The following is a 16,855-nucleotide window of genomic DNA, read 5'->3' as shown; positions in this document are numbered from 1 at the left end:
CAGAAAGCGTGATATTTCCGTCCTCTCACTCTTTGCTGTTTGGAGCAATTATAGTACCTCTGTGGCAGTACTGGTTGGGTGCTGAGATTATTTCTCAGAGGTTTCCAGTGGAAATGAGCAGCTGCAGACTCCAATCTTGCATGCTGTTTCAGCTCCCACACTTTGATGCCAATCAAGGAAAACTTCCAACTACAGATGGATTTCCAATTTCTTATTAGTCAAACCTTGGACTTAATTTTTCTGTGAAGGAGGAATTGTCTCTTTAACTGTGATATATGGCTATTACTATTCAGAATATTATTTGTTAATATTGAATATTGAATTTTCAGAGAATCTGCAAACAAGGACATTTCAGATATAGGAAAAGGGGGTGAGGAGACAGGCTAACCAGATAGGTTTGCTTCTTCTCCAGCTGTTCCCAAAAACATGAAACAGCAGATCTGACCAGTTCTACTCGAATTGAAAAACTGTCGGTGCATTGCTCAAGATAAGTTTTTTAGGGTTTTTTTTGCTGAAAGGATTTCAATACATTTGTTAAAACAGAAAAAGAAATTAGTCTGTCAGTGTATAAATAAGTCTGTCAGGAAATAAGGGTGGCAAGGTTCTGATCTGGAGAGATAAACATGTTATTTCATTGTATCATGTTGAGCACGAAGGAAAATAGTCTTTATTATACTTGAACATAGCCGCGGTCAGAAGTGTCGCCGTGCAGGACTGCGCTCGAAGAGACACCACTACTCTCTGGGTTTGACTGATGACAGGAAGAAATAATCATGGGGAAAAAGGGCTGAGATTTTGGGGCAGGCTTCTCGAAGTGTATTGAGAACTGGATTACTGTACATAATCAAGGAAAACAGAAGTGGAAGGGAATTCAGGTTGTCCTCTAGCCCATGCAGAGTCCGTTCTACGTCGGACATTCTCGATAGATGTCTGCGTTACTTATGCAATAAAAAGCAGACAGAATAACTCGACGGCATATCCCTCAGGTAGTCTCTTGCAGTGTTCTGTTTTGCTTATAAATGCAATCCTTAAAAAAATATTCCTAGCTTAAATCTCCCTTGCTTCAACTCTACGCTCATTGCTTTTTGTCCCTCCTCTCCAAGGTAAACGGGAGTGAAGTTCTTTGCTCCTTTCTGTGTATTTGAAGTTTGTTACAGTATTTCCCCTCTTTTCTTCTCCGGGTTGTGGAAAGGGATAGTTCCACTGGCTTTCTCCTGTGGGGAACATTTTTTAGGTCTCTGACCACTGTCACTGCTCTCCTCAGGACTTTCTGACCGTTCCTGAAGCGCAGGGTCCCAACCTGAGCATGGCTTTGCAAGCGAGGCTGTACCAATGCTGAACCGAGGAAGAAGGTTGCTTCTCCATCTTCGAGGCTGTAGTTCTGCTTAGGTAACAGGATGGTTCTGTTTTTTTGAAACACTATTGGCTCATCTCAGCTTGTGATCTGTTGTCACAAGTGTATCCCTTCTTACTTAACTTTTTACTAGGTAATTGTCTTTTTTCCTTTATTTGTCCAGTCATTTCTTCTTGCCTGAGTGTACGGTGGAGAACCTTGCATTTGTCCCTGTTGTGCATCACAGTTTGCTTTTTCCAGGCTGTTTCTCCGCTTTAACAACATGCTTTGAAATTCCGACCCTGTCTTTCAGTGCACTCGCAGCCCTCCCGGCTTGGCGTTCTTAGAAAGATTACAAGCATTTCTCTACTCCCTCATCCGGGCAGTTAAAAAAATGTATTGAATAAAATCAGCATACAGTGCTGAACATCCTGGTTCACATCACCTTTCTTCTGGACAAGGAGGCATAGATAGCCGCTCCAGGCAGTTAAGCGTCTGTTTTTGTAGTAGCCTCCTCTGGAACTCCTCTTGCTTATGAAAATGTCATGTGAAGCAATGTCAAAAGTCAGTGTTTTAAAGTCAAGATATAGGAAATATTCTGCTTTTTCCAGTCTGTAAGTTCTCTTACTTTGTTACAGAAGGAAAATATTATTTCTATCTGACAAATCTTGACCTCTAGTGAAAGAAGACTTGGCTTGTGCTCTGATTTGAAAAGCTCGGTATGCACTTTTGGATATTTTCTTATGTAAAATGTCCCATTTCATAAATTTGTGCTCTGCTACCTTGCTCTGGTTCAAGCCAAGGGCGGACAACTCGCGTGTTAACTCAGGAACAATTTTGGATGATTGTACACACATCAAATGTGATTTCTGCTCAGCCTCTCACATCTCGGAGAGGTAATTTTTTGAAGTATTTTATCTACAATCGCATGCTGTGAATCAATAACAGATTTAGTGGTGTTGTCAGGGTAATGCAGTTAATATTTTCTCATTCTGTGCAATTCTGTGGAGTCGTCAGAGACTATAAAGGTGCTTGAAAAATATGTAGCGTACTGTGGCTGAAATGTCAGAGCAAGAGGGAAAAACAGGGTTGAATCGGAGAGGAGGACCGTGTTGGGTGTACCTGCTGAAGACTGCTCTACTTCACACACACAGAAGGGTCTGCATGTTCTGCCTCATGAAATTTTTTGTATTGTAAAGCAAGGAAAATCAGAAAAGGTCCCTGCGGTTTGCAGGTGTGGCTTTCAGAAGCCTTCACCGTGTCCAACAGGGAAGAAACGATCTGTAGATAGAAGCTGAAGAGTAAAGCTGTAAAAACCCTCGTAGCCCTGAATTCGCAGTTTCTGCTACAAGGCAGAAGTATTCCAAAGAAATGGATCACGGGCCTCGGGGGAGCAGGCGGCAGCTGCTCGGTGCAAAGCGCGCGTGCCGCTGCTGGGATCAAAATCCGGACGCGACTTGAGAGTTCCCATCTGGTCCCTTATGGGGAAAGAGCCGAAAATGGAAAATCCCCAATGATGGGGCTCTTCAGAGACAGCAACAGCAGGGGGATTTCCTCTCCCACCCAGAAATCGTTGTCCGCTTTTCTCCATCACGTATATCAGCGTGTGCTTGTGTATTTTTTGCTCAGCTGATTTAAGGCTTTGTTTAAACAGCCAGTTGCTGTATTTAAACATGTGTGCTGCGAATTTAGCTGAACATACCTACAGCAATTTGTCGTAGTTTATGGCAAAAAATTGATTTGCAGATTTAGAAAATAATACCACAGGTTTGGGCCTGGGATATTTCAAGTTAAATATCTTCTATGTATGCCACTGAAAACTGTGGATATGTAGGGACAGTTACTGCGTTTGGAAATCCCAGTCATTTCCTCCTACACCGTTGGGCTTCTACCTGGGCTCTCTGTTTCTCTATGTACGCAACATATTCACGTGTATGAAGATGGTCACATCCATAAATACCCATTTTCTTTTTAAATGCAAGAGTTCTAGGGTGTTATAGACACTGCGGTTTTGTGAAAACACTAAAAGCGATGACTAACAAATGCGACCTCAGTGCTGATTGCGTAAGGACGTTCTTAAAAATAACGCCCGTGCCTGTGTTGTGAGTAGGTGAAAGCTTTTCCAAACTTGCCTTCTCAATCACTGTCTTAAAATATCCAAATGACTTCATCAGAGTTATAGATGAACAGCTTGTATGTCTCATTTTGAAAGTTGTGTTTTGGGAACATAAACAGCGTCTGAAATCTCAAACTGACTTAAAACAGTGTTTTCTAGAACCGAAGCCAAACTCTGGGAAGGATTTTGTTGCTGGTTGTATACACTTTGTTGCTACTTTTCTATAAACATAGCAGTATGTTCTCTGCTGTAATGCTGAAGGACTTTTTTTCATTTTAATTTTGATTTTAATTTACATTACTCAGTCTTGCTCTGTGAAAGACAGTATTATACTTCTCAGTGACTGCGTGTATGTTTAAAATTGCAAGAAAGCTGGTTTGATTCATGAATTTCTTTGTTTTAGTTTTGGTTTGAGATTTATTTCTTCCCTGATTTAGGTCAGGTAGAGTCATGTTGGGAAGTCTAACTGATTAAATGAAATAAAACTATCTCAGACATCCTAAATTTTAGCTTCATGAAATCGTGATCCCAAATAGCTTTCATATCCTGCATTCAGTAGGCTATTCGTGCTTAAAGTTGGCTCTCCTTTAAGTAAATTGCTCGAATTCAGATTAAATGAGCAACAGATTAATGGTTGTTCACGTGCAGTGAGTTTCAGGAAGGCATAACAGAATTTATAGGATGCTTTGATTGTGCGTATTAGTTTTCAGTCCTTGAACGAGAGGAACGTGTCTGCGGTCGGGCACGTATGCATCACTGGCCAGGCAGGGAGGACCGTCAAAGAGGGTCGCACGCGCCGAGCGCCTGCTTTATATCATTCTTCCAGTTTTATCTCGAAAGCCCGGTTAAGCTTCCAAGTGTAATAACTGACGGGCTTTTTGCAGCCAGGAAAGCGAACAGAACTGGTGAGTGTGTCTCTTCCTATATATGGTTTGTAGTTACCAGCTGAAAATAAAAATAAGCATGGTAAAAAACATCCCCCATAGGTATATGGCACATTCACTGTGTCTTTGTTGTTGTTGTTGTTGTTGTTGTTCTTTCTCCTTTTTTAAGATGAAGAGTATAACAACAGGGTCAGTTTTAGCTTGATATCTAACATGACTGCTGGCAGCATTTCCTTTGCCAATATTATTCACAAGCAGGGATGTGAATATTGACAGAAGTAGCCTTAATTTGTAATTGATCCTAGCCTCATGGCGCAAGGGAAAATATCAGATTTGTTCTGTCTCGCACCAGAGGGGAATAGACGTGTGGATATGGTCTTAATTGATTCCTTATATTTCAGAGTTGCTAAATTATACAGTAATATCAGAGACAGCTGAATGCCATTTGGAGAAAAAGAAAAAGGAAGGGATTGATTTACAGTTTGGTTGCATATGTAATGGGATTTAAACAACTGAATCTAAAGCTGTTACGCTCCTGTTTTTAAGTGTTTCTCCGGCAGTGTTGACAAGGCATCCTCAACATGTCTGTAGGTTTTATGTCACATGAAAATTAGTGCACTAACAAATAAATCCAATTTCCATTTTTAATACTGTGCCTTCAGTTTGCCTAATCTCAGTATTGACACGAACTGAAAATTGTCACTGTTGGCACTGTCTTAAAAATAGCTTTGTGTGCTATTTTCTTGAGATGATGGTTGTCAACCTATCCCCCACCCCCACCCCCAAAAAAAACCAGGGGAAAGCAAATGCTTGTGGAGCCAAAGGGTTTGAAAGCCAAGCGGGTTCTGCCTGCTCTTCCTTTGAGCACGCGAGTCCCGAAGGTGCTAAAGGAAAACGAGGAGAAAGAGCAAAGTCCTGCCTGGGTCGTCTTAGTCAAGTCACGTAGAGCTGCCGTGTCTCAGCAGTGGGTATTTCGCCTTCGGATTAGAGTAAATCTCCTACCTCGTTCTTTCCTTTATTGCCGTTTCACAGGTCACCGCTTTCTAGGCTGGGTGCTCGCTGCTTTTGGAGCGCTCGGTGACCAGGGTAAGCCCCGTTTAAAGCGTTGCCCGCGTTCACTGTGGGTTTGACTCTGCTTCATCTAGAAAGCGGCCTCGAGGTCTTGCGCACGGCGCTGTGTGCGCCTCATTCCCCAGCCGCCGTGCTGGCGAGCGAGTCGTATACGCAAGGTAAGAGTCTTAGATGCTGTCGGAATTTACCATTTCTGCCAGATTTAGAAATGAGAAGGCGCAAAAGAATATTGTCCTGCTCTTTAAAAACAGAAAATAAAAAATCTTAGTTAATAGTACCTCGAAATTGGGTTCAGTTATTTCTGTTTATGCTATTTTTGAGAAAGAGAGCAGAGGAGCAGTTGTCCTCCAGTGTTCCTTTGAAAATGCGCCCGTAAATAGTCAGTGACGGCTTAACTGTGGTGGCTCAGTCGTGGTACCGCTCTGCTGGTTCTCTTCTGCAACAATTTCAGCCCTAAACCCGGCCCGTGGCAACGGACGTTATTTATTAGCAATATTTGCAGAATTGACAGCAACTGCGGCCCCGTGACGTTGGCTCTGCCGGCAGTAAGGGGCAACTGGAAAACTCCGCAAAGCACCACCAAAAGCGAGAACGGAAACGGAGGCACGGGGAGGTGATCTGCTCGCGCTGACCGAAGAGACACTGGCCAGACGAGTCCCGGAGGAACCTCCGGCGGAGGGAACCATCTTACCTAACGCTTCAAATGCATAAATGGATCCACATACTGTAAAAACCATCCGTTTCCAAAAACACGCGGTGTTCTTACTCATAGCTGTTCCGTAAAGCAGCTTTGCTTAAATGTGGCACATCTGCTCTTGATATAAAATCATTATTTTCCTATTATGAGATACGGTGGTAGAATTGAGATATGTTTTCTCAGACTCCACTGTTCTGGAAAGATTTTGATTCCACTTAAGAATTCAATTTATGAATGTTTGCATTAAGAAGACAACCTGTACAGGTTTTTTTGTGCTTTTTTTTTTTTTTTTTAATGTGTCTGTATGGCCTAAGGCTCTGCCCGTGTGTTTTGTTCAGTGTTTTTGCCTCTTTTCCTCAAGGAGTGGTTCTTGCAAAACCCTGCATCATTTTAAAGAAATAATCATTGTGGAATTTTAAGATGCTTTTTTCCTCCCTTTTTGCCCTGTGTAGTTATAGTTTGAATTTTCTCCCAATAACAAAGTCTGGTTAGAAGTATTTAGTATTAAACTCCTTGGGGGATAGGTAGGGATATATTTGGCTTTTTTTCCTTCTCTTTTTGTAGTCCAGGTCTCATGATCGAAACGCGTTGGGTGCTTTTTCGGTTTTTTTGTTGTTTTTCTTTCCCCCCGCATCCTCTCCTGAAACGGTGGTGTCTGATCTCAGCGGCAGGATTTGTGTTAGGGCTGGAGGAGAGGTTGCCTTCCTCCGCGGACTCACCGCTGTGCCGAGTGCGTCAGTAAGGGCTGTCACGCCTCTTTAATGGCTGTTTTATATGACAGGAAAAAATCAAATTGTTTCCTCTACACCAAAGCACTTTATAATGAAATGGATATGGGAGGAGTGCTCTTTATCAGAATGGATTTTATGACTTCCTTTAAAAAATAGGCTCGTTATCGGAAAACATGTTTGTCAGTATGTTTATGTTCACTGTTTATTCAGTGTCCATTTTACACTAGAATATAGAACCAAATCAGTGCTTAAAAATCACAATCAGTTGCATGAGTTTACTTTCATATATTTTTTGCAAAGATGCATTGGATAAAGAGTAAATAACCATTCACATTCCCAGTGGTAAAGTAAATTAGCTTAAGGCAACTATAGGAAAAATGTTTGCTGCTTTTTCTTTTTTTATTATCTGCTCTAGGCAAAAGGAAGTCAATATAAAGATATATTTGTAAGTGTCTTCATTTCATTTTTGAAGGTAATGAGGGTGGATTTTTGGTTTTTAGGGTCTTTTGCTGCTTCTTTGAGTGGAGGATTGTGTTCGTCTAAGTTCTCAAGATGAAGTTGATTGAGAGTTGTGTCAGGGTCCTCCTCTTGGTCTTCTTCATCCTTGGAGGTGACCGAAGGTGGTGAGGCTTGCCGAGCTCTGCTAACCGTGTCCACCTTGAGGAGCACGTTGGTGGTGTGGTGCACCTGATCTTGCTTTCCCCCATGCACATGTTTTCCCATGCTCTTCCCTTCCTTGTCTGCCCCGGCAGTTAGCCAGCAGAAGGTTTTATGGTACTAAGAAGAAGCAAATAATCATCTCCAGGTGTTGTTCCTTGAAATGCCTTACTGTAGGATCAAAAGACTACCGGCCTACCTACCCAGGTGGGAGTGGGGCATGCTGCACCCACAGCAGTTAACATTGCCTTGGGCACCTCACTTAAACTGTTCTTTGCGTCAGGCAACGACTTCACGTGCCGCTGAGAAAATCTGATGGCTCTTTACAGCCCAGAAGGCAAGTTCTCGCTGCGGAGCATGTGTTGCTGCTGCCTCCCTTGAACCTGTTCTCTCCCATTCTCTCCCCTTCAGCAGATGTGAGCTCTTAGATAAATTTCCACTTTTCCTGAAACTTCAACTAGTGTTTTTCCCTCAGTAATTGTGTATTGAACAGCCTGTCACAGTCAGAAGTAGTGAAAATGCTACAGAAATTAAAAGCATTGTCTTTAGTAAGATCATTGTGCAAGTGCATAGAAAGAAAAAGTGCCTACGGTTGAAAATACCTGGCCAGCTGGGTCTTTCCGTGGCCAAGGGAAGCGGTAAAACAGAAAGATCTTCAGATCCTGTTGCCATGTCTGAAAAACAGGTTACCAGCAAAAAGCCATGCCAAGGAAAAACTAGTGCAGTCAAAGCCTGAATCGAGGGACCGCTGCCTTCATCTTCTGCTGTTCTTCTGTCCTTTTCAGTGCAAAATGTCTTATCTACAATTGAACAATTTTCAACTAACCATAACAAATAACGTATAAAAAGCTGCAAAATGTAAAACCTGAAAACTCTGTATGTCTTTTTTTTTTGAGCCCTGATATATAACATGCCACTGTTAGTAGTCGTGCAGGCGTGAGGCCCCTTCTTAGGGCCTGTTCCTCGGCAGATGGGCTCTGCATTTCCCAATGATCTGCAGTTTGTGCAGCTTTTATTTTAGAAACAATTTCAAGGTTAGTAGGCTTTATATCCAGGTGGCCACAGTTGTGCTTTCTTGTACATGTTCCTCTTAAAATTCGAATGTGCTTCCTCTCCCTTCCAGATTTCCTTCTGCAGCAGAATCACGCACAAAATGTTCTGCAGTATAGATTACCTCATGACATGCAATTTTGTATACAACTCCTGGTTTAATTTTGCATTTCCTCTGAAATGTTAAATTGTGCTGGGATCTTACTGTCCTGTCAACCAGTCGTAGGTGTGTGTTGCGCCAGGTGAACAGAGGTGCTGTTGACCAGCATTAACAAATCGAGGAGCATCAGAAAATGGACAGTCGTTATATACAAGCAGGAATTAGCTCGGTGCATTCATTTTTTTCCATGCCAGCTTATTCCCTTTCTCTGTTTTGTATGAAAGCAACTCTTAGTAGAAGAGTAGAAGTGTGATATGTTTATTTTAATTAGTTTTTCCAGGGGAAGGAAGTAATTCAGTTGTTATGACTAATCTATTGAGACTGTTGATACCGGTGTATCAGCTTCAGTGTCGTGGTCATTTGTCCTATAAGGACATTATAACTTAACCGTCCCAGCTACCATGTTTTCCCTTGATGATGGTAACATGCAGGGGACTGTTAGGAAAAACAAGAAGATACCCCTTCGGTCATAAATTTACAAATTAAGCATCTGAAGAGGGACAACGGTTTGTTACAAGGAAAAGACTGGGGGAAAGGGAGGAGAAAAAGCTGTTTTAAAAGATAGCTGTGTGCCGTGCACTTACTGATTTTATTATTTTGTACTGATTACTTTGCAACCAGTTAGTGTCATACTTTTTGAACACCGTGAGGCAACCCATAAAATTAAGAAAATACTGTTTTTTGCATATGAGTCTCTGAATTTTGTCTCTTGATTTTGATGAAAGTTAAGTCCTTCTGCTCCTTAAGCAGAGGGAGAGAAATGATATCATATACTGAAGCACAAATTTAGGAAAACAGTGCATTAGATAAAAGCAGGAGAAATGTTTCAAATTCTTGATTACCTTTTAGTAATCAGTTAAATGGCAATCTAAATGAAAAAATATTATTCATCATGTAAACCCTGTTCTCTGAATACACCCAATTGAGATGAAACATATTGGTATCTGTGAGATTTTTTTTTTTCCTTGTCGTATACAGCTGAAGTTTTTGAAGCATTTAGAGATTTGAATGTCTTAGGTCAAATTTTTCCACCAGATTTTTGAGTGAAATAATGGTTTGCTGTACTTACTTTCTGTAGAATGTTTTTGTTGATGAAGCCAGGATGTATTTGCATTTAAAAGATATCAAATCTATTCTGAAATCTTTATAGAGAGGATTTTATTTTCTTCTCTAATGCTATATACTGACCACTTTCAGATGCCCCCAATTCCACAATTGTCCCCAGAACGGTTTGCTGTTGGCTTGGTCTGTCTTGCTCTCCGCTTGCCACGTTATCTCGGTCCTCTGAGGGACCTCTTCGGGGAGGTTTTCACTTGGAGGTTTTCACTTGGTTCAGGAGAGCACTCCTGAAACAAGTTTCCTCAACATCCTGTTCTAACGCTCATCTCGGAGCAGGCTTGGATCTAGCTTCCTGGGCAGTGGAGCTAAGCTGGAAGATGTGCTCCAGTCCCATCTCAGGGTTTGAGGTAAGAGCTAGACCAAAGTGAAACCTTCTGAGTCCGTATAATGTGCTGGGTTCTCAGCACCGACTGTTTTGCTCTCCACTTCTGCCCTCCTGGCACTGTACCACCCTCCACCGGTGTATCCTCCTTCATGCCTCAGAAACGCTTTGTGCTCTCCTTTGACAGGCACAGAAACACGACTTCGGGTCACTTGAATATGGCCAACAGTTTTCCAAACGTAACCATAAAGTAGTTCTTAAAGTCTTCATGTATCTTAAAATTTCTTAAGTTTCAATACTACTTTCATGAAGTAGGTTGTAGTAGCAGCATATATACATATACCCAGGAGCTAGCTGGGGCATGGGGAATTGGACTCGTCCCAGGTCATTCAGATAGCAGTGGCAAACCTGAAAGCAGATAACATTCCTATTCTGTTTTTCCTTTGTGTAGTATGTCCGATGTTATAATTGGAATGTTATTGCCCAAAGCAGGAGGAAGCTGTGAATATGCCATGGGAGGAAAAAAAGGAGGAAAAAGGAAATATGAAACGGAGGGGCTGGACAACATGGAAAATATTTCTAATAGTTAGCTAACAAATAAAGCATTTCAATTGCTAGTTTTCAGGTGTGGTATGTTTGACAGAGTTGTTTTTTAAAGATCACATCAGTATCCTGAAACATTGATGACGGAAGAGCATCACAGACGTCCGCTCAGTGAACTGCACTAATAGCAGGGAGGGTCTTCTGCCTGCCCACGTGAAAGATGGTACCATATGAGTGCCTCAAACTTCAGTGGCCCCCCCAAAGCTTTTACCTCTTCGACTTTAACAGCCTAATGTTTTATATTGTGCTTCCGCTGTTGAAGATGAGCGTTCAAGTTCTGTAGGTCACTGGCAGGCAGGAGCTTGGTTTCAGTCTAACTCCTTGCGAGTATGCGTCTTCATTTTGATGAAATTGTTGAAACAGGTAACAGCTGCCCAAAAGAAACCCTAGGAACGCGTGCCAAAGCCCGGCTTGGCAGAAGAGACTCGGCCGGGTCCGACAGTTAACAACGCCACGTGCTGAAATCCCGTATGCGTATGGCAAGTGAAAAGCAATCTTCAGTGGAAAGGGGGTAGAATCATACTTTCTCGTTTCTCTGTCCATCTCATCCCCTTGGTGGATTTTCGGTGCCTGCAGTGATGGCACGTTTCAGGGGTTAAGTGTTATCTGCGTTTGCTTGGTCGTATAATCCAGACATTATTTTGTTGCCTGGGTTACAACATAAGCATTAGAAAATTTGTTGTGCTAAGGAGAAAGAGGCTGTTTAAAATACTTTGCTAGGAATTTAACTTTTTCCTATTGGTTAGATGCAGAAAGATAAACCAACCTGCTTTCCTTGGCTGTTGGTCCAGAATTCAAATCGTATTGCAACGGTTTTAATTTACCCTCTTAGCGACATTTAGTTATTTAACCTCAGTCTCCCCTCTCAACCCCTAACTGTAGTGGAGCCACTGTTTAAAGGAGAGTGATTTATTCCATGTCAGCTGTTTTGCTGAAAGATTTCTTTCAAATGCTGTTTAAGATGGTGTGCTGTATCTAGACTGTACCGCCTTTGTGTGACACTAAATTGAGCAACGGCTTTTCCTTCATCCCTTAGAAAAATACAAGCTTAGAGAAGGTGATAGATCAGCAGTAGCTGAAAAGATAAATCTGTTGTATATATTATATCTGGCATGTAACAACATCATTCTTTTTCCATGTTCCTAACATGTCACTTGCTGAATATACCTATTTCTATTTTTTAAAAACCTGAGAGTAATGCAAAGCTCTCAAGGAATAGCGCTGTAAGGAATATTCTGAAGTATAGATGCTTTATATAATGCAAGAAAATGTATATTAGAAGGAAAAATCTTGTTTTGTGCTTTACTTGTTACATCACGCTTAAAAGCTTTAAGTAATAAAGCTGCTCCCTTATTGGCATTAAAGCTAATTTTAGTGTAATTACTCATTGACACGGCTCTGCACTGCTGAGATGGCTGTGTACAAATCAGTCCGTAACGGCACTCGAGGCGTTTTGAGGAAGAATGAGGGAAAAAGAAAAAAAAAAAAAGAAAGAAAAGAAATAACCTAGTCTTCTAAATACGTTCCACAGCTATCAGCAGTACCAAATTACCACCAAGCTGGTATTTAATTGCAGCTTGCCATGGGTGAGTCTTCTTGGCTGTTGTTGCTTACCTTACTTGCACAATTTACAAGTCCTTTGTGTTTTTTTGTGGTTCATCGTTTATTTTTGGTGCCCTGCTAGTTTTTGTTGTGTTTGACCAATCTACCTACAATGCTGTCAGAAGAAATATTTCTACTCTCTCATCTTGCACGAGGCTGTAACTGAGTTTCGGGTAATCTGGGGAATCTTGGCAGCTCTCCCAGACTCTTCATCTTGATGCCTGCAGGTTCTTCAAGTGCTGGATGCGGATCACTTAAGTAAAAGATGGATCTTTTTCATTATGTAGGAAGACAAATATATGAGTATGTGGGATGTGTTTTAGATTAAGCAGATGAATTTTAAAAATTCATTAGGCTAATATATTTTCTTAGAGAAATGTCATTTTGTTTCTTTTTTTTTTTTGAAAAAATGTTTGTATTACACTTTAACTAAACATGGTGATTTTTAAAGATTGGTTAAGATGCATCTTTTGCATCAAGAGCATATCGTTTCAAAGAGGTCACCTGAGAATACCACCAAGACACATAAGTGAAACCAAAATATTAATACAAGGTGAGCTTAAGATACGTGCTTTGCATTTTGAGTTGGAATAGGTATCCTAGACAACTGCTGTAGTGAAGGGTGATCTAATAAATTTATGTGAAATTTTGTTCTTTCTGAATTTATATATTACATATTAATTTCCTGTAATCTTTCTAGAGATAAAACAAACAACTGAAGTGGTTGTAAGGACCTTTCTTTGTCAAGGAAGTGAAGCAGCAACTGTCTGTTGTACTGGGTATTTTTGAGGTGTCTTAAGTTTCTTTTCAGAAAAAGGAGGCACTTAACATGTTAGGTAGGTTTAAACATTGCATGAAGCAATCAGTTACGGAGGTAGCCAGAACGGTTCGCAGGATGCTGCTTCCGAAGGCATTTGGCTGACGTAGCTAAACAACGCGAGACTGTTGCAGCTTCCACACAGATTGCTCCTCAAGCTGTTTCACAGGTTTAAATAATTAATGTAATCACCTAACACCAGAATAGGAAATTAAAGCTCTCTGCAAGCAGAAAATAGTCAAATGAAATTTAAAGAGAACTGAAAATCTGCGATTTGAAATGAAATGGAAGTCGATTTAGCAGGCACCCTCGGAAGGATGCTGAAAACTGCAAGCTCCGAGGAAGCGTTTTGCAGAGTGCTGTGCTGTGATCCTCCGTGGCGAAACTGTGTGAAGGGAATAAAGAAAAGTGCAATGATTAAGGCTCCAGTCCAGGGGAGCAATTAATACTGGCTCAAATATAAATACAGGAGAAGCCTGGCTGATGTAATTGGAACCATGTATGTACTCAAGTTAAGTATGCACTTATTGAATTGTCCCTCTAATTATCATTTACGAGCAACGAGATTAATGTTGGTTAGCTGCCCTGGCCCTGATGCAGGACTTCACGTTTGTCTGCATTGGGCTGAGCAGCTGCTCTATCTTCCAGTGTATCAGCTGCTTCTCCCAGTTTGGTTTCATCTCCAGACTTGCTGAGGGCATGCTTTATCCTGTCACCTGGGTCACTGATGAAGACCTGAAGTCCCATCAGTCCCAGTACCAAGACCTGAGTAACACCGCTCGTAGCTGGCTGCTGGTGAATCTTCACCCGTTCACCGCCACGCCAGACGCCTGATGGGCCAGCCGGCTTTGCGCACGCTGTGCAGTCTGTACGTTCCCAGTTTAGCTGCAGGGATACTACGGGGACTGTGTTGAAGGCTGTGCTAAAGGCAAAGGAGGCAACCTCCACTCCTCTCCTCTGGACCGCAGGGCCACTCCCTTCGTCCGAGGTGCCTGCGGAGCTGCTCAGGCACAGTTTCTCCTAGGTAAAGCCATGCTGCGTTTTCCCCATCAGCTCCTTCTCCTTCCTGTCCCTGGGCATGGCTTCCAGAACGGTTTGCTCCGTAGTGCTCCCAGAGAAGGAGGCGAGGCTGACCAGCGTTTAGCTGCCCGGATCCTGCCCTTGTGGTTTTGAAGAGGGCTGTGACGTTTGCCCTATTGCAGTCCTCAGGAGCCTCCCTTAAAAACCATGAATGTCAGAAGCTGATAAAGGGAGGTCTTGCAATGACATCAGCCAGCTTCCTCAGTACCATCAGGTGCTCCTCACCCAGCCCCGTAGGTTTGTGTATATAATATTTGCTTAATTTGTCTGTAACTCAGTCCTCCCCTGCTGCGATCTCCACGCTTAGTAGGTGCAGAGGCCAGGGAGGCCTAAGAGCAGATCTTGAGAGCAAATGCAGTGACAAGGCACTGAGTTCCTCAGCACTTTCCATGTCCTTCATCACCGTGCAGCCACAAGTCAGCATTTATGTTGGTCTTCCTTTTGCTGCCATTGTGCCTGTGGAAGCCTTTCTTACTGTCCTTCACATCGCTCCTCAATTCCAAATGCGGTCAAGCTTTGACTCTCCTCTTCCCCTCTCCGCAGGCCTGGATGCTGCTTCTCTGTTTCTTTCGGGTAAGCTGCTGTTGCTGTTTTTGCCTCTCTTACACTTGTGTGTTTGAGCTTGACCATGTGTTCCCTCTTCAGCCAAGCTGGCTTCTTGCCCTGCCTGCTTGTTTTCTTGCCCATTGGAATGGACTGTTCTTGTGCTTTGAAAAGCCCGTCCTTGAAGACCAACCATCTCTCCTAGGTCCCTTTGCTCACAGGGAGCCAGCCATCCTGTGATGGGAGCCTGTGTGTCCTGTGAACAAGCTGAAGTTTGTTCTCCTGTAATCCAGTGTCTTTATTATGCCATTGTTTTCCGCACTTTCCTCCGGATCTTAAATTCTGCAATCTGGTGGTCACGTCAACTAAGATTGCCATCGACTGTCAGCTGCCTGAGCAAACTTTTCATATACAGGAATAGCAGATCCAGGGAAGTATCCCTCCTAGGCAATCCAGCACTGGTGTCCAAAGATTTGCCCACAGCACACTTCGGCATTCATGGCTCTGAGAAATGGTGATACTGTAGGTTGGAGTAAGGCTGCAGTGGTAACTGTAGGTGGTGATAGCTTTAGCCAACACCTTCTCTGCTCCCAAGATGCTGCTTTTGGCCCTTGATATATTGAACTGCAGCTGTGAGCAAGGGCTGAAATGAGACATCTGGTGCTGGGTAGTGTTTTTGATAACAAAGGTGTCCTTGGGCTATAAGGCCTTCTTTGCGTTTGGAGCAAGAGCTGAAATCTGGCCCGTTTGTTTAAGAAATCTAATTAAAGGGATATAAGAATAGTACAGATTTTGCAGTGAATGTGAAGTTAATAGTGCAGTGCGCTGATCGGGGTGAGGGGATTTTGGAGAATACTTGATGGTGATCTGTGGCTATGATCTGCGTGGATGCGTTCGTTAAGAGGGAAGGCATTCTTGACTACCTGTCGTTCTGTGATCTGCATTTTCACTATCCAAGTGAAAAGTTTTGGTTTTAGTATTAAAGCAAGGAGGAATATTTAATTGAAAGATAACTAAATTGCTGGTTGTATTTGGGCTGGTACTTGTCCGTGGAGTGAAATTTTCCCAGCTGACACTATAGGCAGTATCTGAGAGCAGAGATGAAACCTTGGATGGGAGTATGGGGAGAGATTGGAAGAGTGATGGAAGGATCCAGGCATGCTGACAAGTAGGAAGGGAAGAATTCGTGGAGGACCTCACCGGTGCCCCACGTAGCAGAGAAGAGGGAGTTCGACCTGGTTTTGGTCATTGCTGCTCCCAAGAAATACATGCTTTTCTTTGTGGTCTTGCATAGAGTATTGTTTTGTATGAAACAATGAATTGTTTCGTAGTCCTGGCCACAAAGCTTTATTATATTGTGCAAGTCTGATTAAAGCAAATGTTTTATTCTTTCACCATTGTCAGCAGTTGCCTAAGAAATGGAAAATGAGAGTTCTGCCAGATCAAGACCTACACGTGGATGATTCTTTGACTGAAAATGTTTTCTAGAATTTAAAGTCAAGCTATTCTTAATGACAGGCTTCTGAATGCAGTAGAGATGTTCTCAGATATCTGCCTGAAGGTAGTTGCTGGGTTTTGTTGTTCAGATAACTTCTGTTTCGATCACTGTTTTTGTGTGCAGTTTCCTCCTTGTCTATCATGGCACAAGTTCATATATTCCAGCCGTACTGTAGGTGGAGGTGCTGCAGCTCGCAACAAAAACTCTGCTCGTCCCGGACTTCTTTTTGGAGAGTATCTGAGCCACTTCAGTTAGTTCCCATAATTAATGAGCAAATAAATGTATTTTGCAGCATAGACTCCAGCATGGAAAATGTCATCATATGATTTAAGCTTGATAAACGATTACGCATCTGCTTCATCTGAAAAATTCAGAGTAACCTGAACTTTAAGCGTTACCAATTGTGCTTCCTGTAATACTCTGTGGTAACTGGGGCCCCGCTGCTCAGAATATTACTGTTAGATTTACTGGAGGGTCGGAGAGATTGCTTTAATAGGATTTGCAGAACGACTATTTGTATGTCACAGCTTTTGCTCTTAGCTTGCCAGCCTTCTCATGCAATAATCCTAGAG

General features: G+C 42.3%; 1 protein-coding gene across 9 annotated transcripts in view; it reads left to right on the top strand.

Moving 5' to 3' along the window:
• NEO1 (neogenin 1) overlaps positions 1-16,855 on the top strand; it is a 194,574-nt gene that overhangs the window by 127,879 nt on the left and 49,840 nt on the right. The gene's annotated exons all lie outside the window — the stretch shown is intronic.

This window comes from Rhea pennata, chromosome 10 (assembly GCF_028389875.1).
Source record: "Rhea pennata isolate bPtePen1 chromosome 10, bPtePen1.pri, whole genome shotgun sequence".
NCBI classification, from domain to species: Eukaryota; Metazoa; Chordata; class Aves; order Rheiformes; family Rheidae; genus Rhea; species Rhea pennata.
This window is presented reverse-complemented; position numbering and strand designations above follow the sequence as displayed.